The sequence below is a fragment of the Muntiacus reevesi genome, chromosome 2 (genome assembly GCF_963930625.1).
Source record: "Muntiacus reevesi chromosome 2, mMunRee1.1, whole genome shotgun sequence".
NCBI lineage: Eukaryota > Metazoa > Chordata > Mammalia > Artiodactyla > Cervidae > Muntiacus > Muntiacus reevesi.
The window spans coordinates 278,475,719-278,483,986 of record NC_089250.1 but is presented as its reverse complement, the minus strand read 5'-3'; positions in this window follow the sequence as shown (position 1 = coordinate 278,483,986).

The following is an 8,268-nucleotide window of genomic DNA, read 5'->3' as shown; positions in this document are numbered from 1 at the left end:
AGAAGGAAATGGCAACCCACTCCAGTATTCTTGCCTCGAAAATCCCATGGACGGAGAAACCTGGTGAACTACAGTTCATGGGGGTCGCAAAGAGTCGGATACGACTGAGCGACTTCACTTTCACCTTTCACTTTATATTTTTGGAAACTAATTTTGAATATGTGTGCCTGTGCACCCCCGCCTGTCATGTGTGGCTGCCTTTGGACAATGCAGAGCTGAGTAGCGGCCACAGACATTGGCCCACAGAGGTTAAAATACTGACTCTGTACATCCCGGTTTTTGTGATTGTGAGTTTGTGTGTCAGGGAGAACCCACAGATAGTGTGTGCGGTTTCTGGAAGTATAACCAAGCAGTATCCCCATGATGGAGGGGCAGGCCTTCCCCCACGGCCTCTGCTGCAGCTCCCCTCTGAAGTAGCAGATGGTAGCTGATGCACATTTGCTGAGTTGTTTTGCAGCTGTGAACCCCTCTCTCTCACCAAATGGACAAGCTATTAATACTTCATGACGGTGAGCACATAGCCCCAGGCCTCCTGCAACCTAAGGCCTGATAATATTGACCCGTGTGACATGGGCCTGCTGTGTCACTGTCAGTCAATCAGAACTGTGCGCAAGCTGATCATCATGATCCCCACCCGCCAAGTACACACGCTAGTGCTTTAGAAGTGCTTCACTGAGCTCCTGAGTGTGGGCTCAGTAGGTGTGTGTGGCGCACAGGCTGTGTTGCCCCAGGGCATGTGGAATCTTCCCCCATCAAGGACCCAACCCGCATTCCCTGCATTGGCAGGCCCATTCTTACCCACTAGACCACCTGGAAGCCTTTTACTTTTATTTCTTAACAAATCAGAACTCACATGAATTTTTAAATACTGGATTTTTTTCCTCTTATTCTGTGTGTTTGAAATATCATGTAACTTTTTGAAGCAGCAGTAGCTTACGGTTAATAAGGAACATGGTTTTCTTTTTGTGTGTATGCATGTGTAGTGGGTGTGTATTTAACGTGTATATATTACATTAAAATTTCATTTCTGGCACTGAACCTTTAGTTTTATATGACTTCCACCTAGTATGAAATAGTATTCTTGGAACACAGTTATTTTCAATGAAGTGTGTAACTGAACTGTAGGATTAAAGTTTGCTTCCTGTGAGCATGCTCGAGCACCAGAACATCAGGATATTCAGTATTTACATCTAATCCAAGGATATGAGGCCGTCATTCCCATGGGAGCAGGGCTTGAGGAAGCCCAGCCATCTTCTCTTGGTAAATTTTATCAAAGGCTTCACTCCCGGCCACTGTGGACAGACTTTTCCAGTCCCCATTTGTATTTGATTCCTGACACAATCACTTGTATTTGATTCCTGACAAATACAAAACAGTAGGTCCAGATCTACTGCACAATTGCACTCATCTCACACGCTAGTAAAGTAATGCTCAAGAGTCTCCAAGCCAGGCTTCAGCAATACATGAACTGTGAACTTCCAGATGTTCAAGCTGCTTTTAGAAAAGGCAGAGGAACCAGAGATCCAATTGCCAACATCCGCTGGATCATTGAAAAAGCAAGAGAGCTCCAGAAAAACATCTATTTCTGCTTTGTTGACTATGCCAAAGCCTTTGACTGTGTGGATCACAATATGCTGTGGAAAATCCTGAAAGAGGTGGGGATACCAGACCACCTGACCTGCCTCTTGAGAAACCTATGTGCAGGTCAGGAAGCAACAGTTAGAACTGGACATGGAACAACAGACTGGTTCCAAATAGGAAAAGAACTACGTCAAGGCTGTATATTGTCACCCTGCTTATTTAACTTATATGCAGAGTACATCATGCAAAATGCTGGGCTGGAAGAAGCACAAGCTGGAATCAAGATTGCTGGGAGAAATATCAATAACCTCAGATATGCAGATGACACCACCCTTATGGCAGAAAGTGAAGAAGAACTAAGAGTCTCTTGATGAAAATGAAAGAGGACAGTGAAAAGTTTGGCTTAAAACTCAACATTCAGAAAACTAAGATAATGGCATCCAGTCCCATCACTTCATGGCAAATAGAGGGGGAAACAGTGGAAACAGTATCAGACTTTATTTTTGGGGGGCTCCAAAATCACTGCAGATGGTGACAGCAGCCATGAAATTAAAAGACACTTACTCCTTGGAAGGAAAGTTATGACCAACCTAGACAGCATATTAAAAAGCAGAGACATTACTTTTCCAGTAAAGGTCCATCTAATCAAGGCTGTGGTTTTTCCAGTGGTCATGTATGGATGTGAGAGTTGGGCTACAAAGAAAGCTGAGCGCTGAAGAACTGATGCTTTTGAACTGTGGTGTTGGAGAAGACTCTTGAGAGTCCCTTGGACTGCAAGGAGATCCAACCAGTCCATCCTAAAGGAGATCAGTCTTGGGTGTTCACTGGAAGGACTGATGCTGAAGCTGAAACTCCAATACTTTGGCCACATGATGCAAAGAGCTGACTCTTTTGAAAAGACCCTGATGCTGGGAGGGACTGAAAGTGGGAAGAGAAGGGGATGACAGAGGATGAGATGGCTGGATGGCATCACCTACATGATGGACATGAGTTTGGGTGAACTCCGAGAGTTGGTGATGGACAGGGAGGCCTGGCGTGCTGCGATTTATGGGGTCGCAAAGAGTCAGGCACGACTGAGCAACTGAACTGACTGAAGTCCAGATCAGATTTATAAATATGGCCTCAAGACATCATTTGAACTTCTGTGTCTGTTACTACTGCCAGTCTGTCACAAATACTGAACTGGAAATGGTAGGCGATGTACCCAAGAGGTTAAAATTTTCTTGTCTGGAGACTGTCAGTCCAGTTCAGTTCAGTCACTGAACTGAGCGATTCTGAGCTTCCCGCCTGGTGTTGGCGAAACTCTGTTGTTGAAAGAATCAGTAATAAATGACCGTGCCTGGTTGCCTGCTTCCTAGTAAGTTCTCAGACACTTCGCTGGATTCATTCACTCTTTTTTGTTTATTTACTATTATTTTTTTGCTCCCAGTTTGGTGAGAAACATAAGACTTCCCACTTCAGGCCTGTCTTCTTGAGAGCTAGGCCAATGAAGTTCTCAGGAGCACCCCCGCGTCCCCCTGGCATCCCTGGGCATTTGTTTATTCATCTAGCGGTTCTTTATTAAATGCCCGTTGTTAAGTGCCGTTTGCCATGGAGACAGCAGGGATCGAACAGGGGGAATGGATGTTTTCAGCGAGGGGTCTCGGAAAGTGGACCCGCGTTTCTCAGCCTCAGCGTCATTGGCATTTGTGTCTGGAAGCCATCCTGTTCACTGTAGGGGGTGGAGCGTCTTCCCTGGCCTCCACCTACCTCACGTTGCTGTATAAGAGTGTTTGCTCCCCATTTAAGGAACAGACTGGAAAATATCGGTCCTTAGACCCAAACTAAAGAAAAAAAGTGTCAGTCACTCAGTCGCGTCTGATTCTTTGCGACCCCATGGACTGTAGCCCACCAGGCTCGTCTGCCCATGGGATGCTCCAGGCGAGAACACTGGAGTCGGGAGCCGTTCCCTTCTCCCTTGGCCCAAACTAAAAACAAAACGAAACCTCTGGTGCTATAGGAAAACGTTGGCAAATGTGTGTACAGTTACAGATTTCAGACTATTTTTCATTGCGCTTTTTTTTTTTAATAAAAAGTTTTCTGGTTGTGCTGGGTCTTCGTTGCTTCCTGAGGGCTTTCCCTAGTTGTGACACGCAGGGGCTCCTCGTCCTCATGGTCCACGGGCTTCTCAGTGCGATGGCTTTTCTTGATTCCAAGCGCAGGTTCCTGGCGAGCGGCGTCAGTAGTTGCAGGACGCTGGCTCTAGAGCTTGAGCTCAGTGGTTGTTGGCGCACCAGCTTACTTACCGCATGGCATGTGGAATCTCCCCGGACCAGGGAGGGAACCCGTGTCCCTAGCATTGGCAGGCAGATTCTTTTTTTTTTTTTTTTGGATTTCATCAAGTCTATTTATTAATGCATTTCAAGTTTCAAAAAACCTTACATCTTTGCACAATACTTTATTTTTTGCAATTTTTAGTAAAAATTTCCAAAGTGAACAAAAAGATACTGTATAAAACACAGTGGACATTAAACTGACAGTAGTATTAGATCTCACTTGTCTTGATCCTTTTGTTTTACCACATCTTGATTTGGAGTGGAAAGAGTTCAGTGCACGTATCTCTTTTCAGAAAACATTTAACTTAGACTCAAAATAAAATAGGGCAGTTGTATACCTGCCAAAACCCTACCACAGGATAACATTTCAAGCAAAAAATGTACATGTTCAAAGTCTAGCACACTCAAGAAGTTACTAAGAACTCTGGCGGAGTAAAAGTCACCATTTTAGAAATGCAAACCCACTTCCAACCTTTGCACAGTCCAAAAACAAAGGCATTTAAATGATTTAAAAGCAATTACATACATATCTACCTACTTGTTTGTTTAGAATTATTTATAGTCTATCTGGGGTTTCATGTACAAAATTTGTCTCTAAATCATGTACAAAAAGCTGTATTTTGAAAAAAGTCACCACATACTGTACAAGTTTACAAGGAAGAGATCCCATTATTTTCTCTAGCATTTTTGGCCTTGCTGGCTTGCGTCACATTATGAGAATGACTGTGTAAACCTTATACTCTTAAGAAAAAAGAAAAAAAAAAAAAGCCAAACACAAATCATTTCAACTTTACCTAAATTTGCCTCCTATGTGAAGCCAGGAAAATGATAGCTGTTTACTTCTAATTTAACGTGATGTAGTTGGAAAATAGAAGCAATAAATACGTCACAAGCTTAAAAGTTTTTTTGTAATGCCCCCTTCCATTCCTGCATAGCAATAAGGACAGGCAGAGTCTTATCCACTGCGCCACCAGGGGAGCCCCTCATTGCCCGTTTTTACCAACTTCTCGGTGAATGAAACAACTGGTCCTCATCAAGGTGGTTAGGCGTCTCCTGCACTATTAATATCCCACTTTTACAGAGAGCAAAAGGCAGCAGGGAAAAAACAATAACCTCCGCAGAGTTGCCGTCCAGTGAAGGGCGTAGCTGGGATATGGAAAGAAGTCATCTTCTGTACTCTCCACTTATAAGGCAAGCAGCACGGGAGAACCTCCTTCAAGGGTTGCCGCTAGAATTCCGCGATAGATAGGGTTCTTAGCTTCTCTGGTGGCTCAGACGGTAAAGAATCTGCCTGCGATGCAGGAACCTGGGTCCGATCCCTGGGTCAGGAAGATCTCCTGGAGAGAGGAAATGGCAACCCACTCCCGTATCCTTGCCTGGAAATCCCATGGACAGAGGAGCCTGGCGGGCTACAATCCATGGGGTCACAAAGAGTCAGACACGACTGAGCGACTTCCACCGCCACCCCACACAGCTAAGCCTCGGTGGAAGAAGCAGGCGTTCAGTCATTCAGCACGTGTACCTTTTATTACAGAAACATTGGGGAAGGGTTGGAAAAGGCTAACGGAGTCGTGGAGGAGACCAGTGCGGACGCTCACTCAGCTTCTCTCAGTGCCTCTGCTCACAGAGACCTTCTGGCCAGGCCTCTGGGCAGACAGGCGCCATCCCTCGAAGGACTCGACACGTTACCCTCCAAATCGGCAGTCTAGGAGCACGGAGGTTTCCCCAGAGGCCAGACCGACTAGCTGGGAGATGGAGGACTCGTGAGGGTTGAGCTGAGATGGAGGAGGGCAGTTAGAAGGCACAGCAGGGATTGTTTCTAAGGAAGGGAAGAAAGAAGAGGGAAATGCATTTGGGCATCGGTTTACATCCTGGACGGCTCTCTGCTCTATGGACTCTGCCCACCTTGCCCCTCCAACCCGCCGGACACGCTTCCCTAAATCTCAGCCGGCTGCTCCTCACCACCTCACCATGCGAACGTCTTCTCTTCAGAGAGAGGTCCTTCTGAACACTCAGTGGAAAAAGCTACCCCCTCCAGTTTCTGTCTGTCACAGCGTCTCAGAGGAAGCCCAGATGACTCATTCCCTGCCCTCCCATTAGGGGGCACGCCTCAAGAGCACAAGGACCTCCCCTGCTGCACCCCTAGCCTAGCCCCCTGGGGTCACCTAGGGTTGGTGCAGGGGCTGAATCTCTAAGGCTTGCTCTGGGCTCTGGGGGATAGGTCGAGCATCTCATTGCTCCCGAAGGGGGTCACAGTCTGCTGCAGGGGGTCTGAAAACTGCAGCCCCAGGGGGTGACTCCAGCTCGCACCTGTTTTTACTTTTTATAGTTTTTAAAAATCGAGGTAAAATTCACATGACATAAAATTCACCATTTAACCGTTTTCAGTGAATCCAGAATTCATCATAGTGCAGTTACTTGATAAAAATGTACTGACTGCATTTCTCAATACGCTAATCATAGAATGATCACATGACCCAGACTTTCTACGCCTAGGTGTGTACCCCCAAGGAACTGGAAACAGGTGTTCAAGGAAAAATTTTGTGTGTCTTTGTTCTTAGCAGCGTATCAACAGGCAAAAGGTGGAGACGGCTCAAATGTCCTTCAAGTGAAGAATGAATAAACAGGCACATATCCGTGCAAAGGAATACTATTCACTCCTGAAAAATAATGAAGTCCTGATCATGCTGTAGCCCTGATGGCCTTTGAAAACATGCTAAGTGAATGAAGCCAGACACAAAAGGCCACATAGTATATGAGTCCATGCATACGAAATGTCCAGAATAGGTAAATCCAGAGATGGAGAGAGAGAGATGATTAGTGGTTGCCAGGGGCTGGGAGGAGACACTGCTTATGGTTGCAGAGGTTCCCTTAGAGATGATGAAAAGTTTTTGGAGCTAGATTGCCCTGAGGGGTGCACAACATGGTGAGTGTATGAAACATCACTCATGGTCAATTTTATATTATGTGTATTCTCCCACACCTTTAAAAAAAAAAATCCCACATAACCTTTGAGGGAATTCACAAAGGAATTCTTTCTGCTCTCCACATCCTTATCATTGGTAAGCTGTGGCTTGAGACTACGGAGATGAACTTGAAACTTTCCATTCAACTCTGTGATTCTACAGTTGGCATTTCCAAACCCATCTGGGGAATTCGAACCAAGCCCCCACCCCCACCCGGCAGTGGACAAACCCTCTCCCCCGTGGGACATACCTGTTGTCCACCTCTGGGTTACAGTAATGGCAGTAACACTTGGGAGGTTGAAGAAGAGGGGGAACCGGAAGCAGAAAGAAACGGTATTGGTGAGGCAACTCTACCACTCTCCCTCCATCCCTCCCCACGCCTCCTGTCTTCTTTCCTGCCTGCCTCCCTTTCCCCGCCCCGGCGGTGGTGGGGGGTGACATCCGTGATCTGGTTGATCTATTCAGCCTCCCCTCTTACTGCCCCATCCCCCAACCAGTTCACTCCATCCCAGTAAACGACACGGCGCTCTAACCTGGGGTTTCTCAGCCTCAGCACCCCTGCCACTTTGACCCGGCTCAGCCTTAGTTGTGGGCGCCATCCTATGGAAGCCACGTGCCCGGCCTCCACCCACCAGACGCCAGCGGCATCTCCTCCCCCAGACGTGACCACCAGAAATGTCTGCAGGCGCTGCTGAGTGTCCCCTGGGTAGCAAAGTCGCCCTCATGGAAGAACCGCTCATGTAAGCAAGGGCGCAAGGCTGGGGCTCATCGCCTCAGCCCTCCCATATTCCCCGTCTCTCACCCCAAATCCCTTAGCACTGCTCCTTCTACAAGTGCAGCAAGGCGCTCCCCATCTTCACTGCCGTCCCCGACATCCTGCCCAGCCCTTGGATACCCAGCTCCTCCTCCCTTCCTCTGTGCTCCCACGCTCTCCTCCTCCCTCTCCACCTTTAGGAACCCGGCTCCTCCTACCCAGTCTCCTTTATTGTAGGAGACGAACAAGAAGGTGACCATCATGTAGGCACATCTTAGCCCATTCCATCTGGTTTTCTGCTTCAGCGGCTTCTTGGGGGTGGTGGCCGTTGGGAGGAACTTTACTGGGGAGATCCAAGAGGACACGACAAACGTGAAGACCTTCCCCGCGACTCTGTCCACACAGATCTCCCTCTGAACCCCACACCCTCAATCCACCTGCTTCTGGGATTGAAATGTGGTCCATTGCTACTGGGTGCCCTCACCTCCCCTCTCCATCTGCAAGGCACCAGCCTCACATCTCCTTCTGATTGCCATTGCGCCAGCCTTCTACTCCACACTCCTCTCCCCCAGACCAGCTCCCACTGGGGGCCACAGGGATCTAACACCAGATCTGACCCTGTCACCTCCTCATTCCACACCCCATCTGGGGC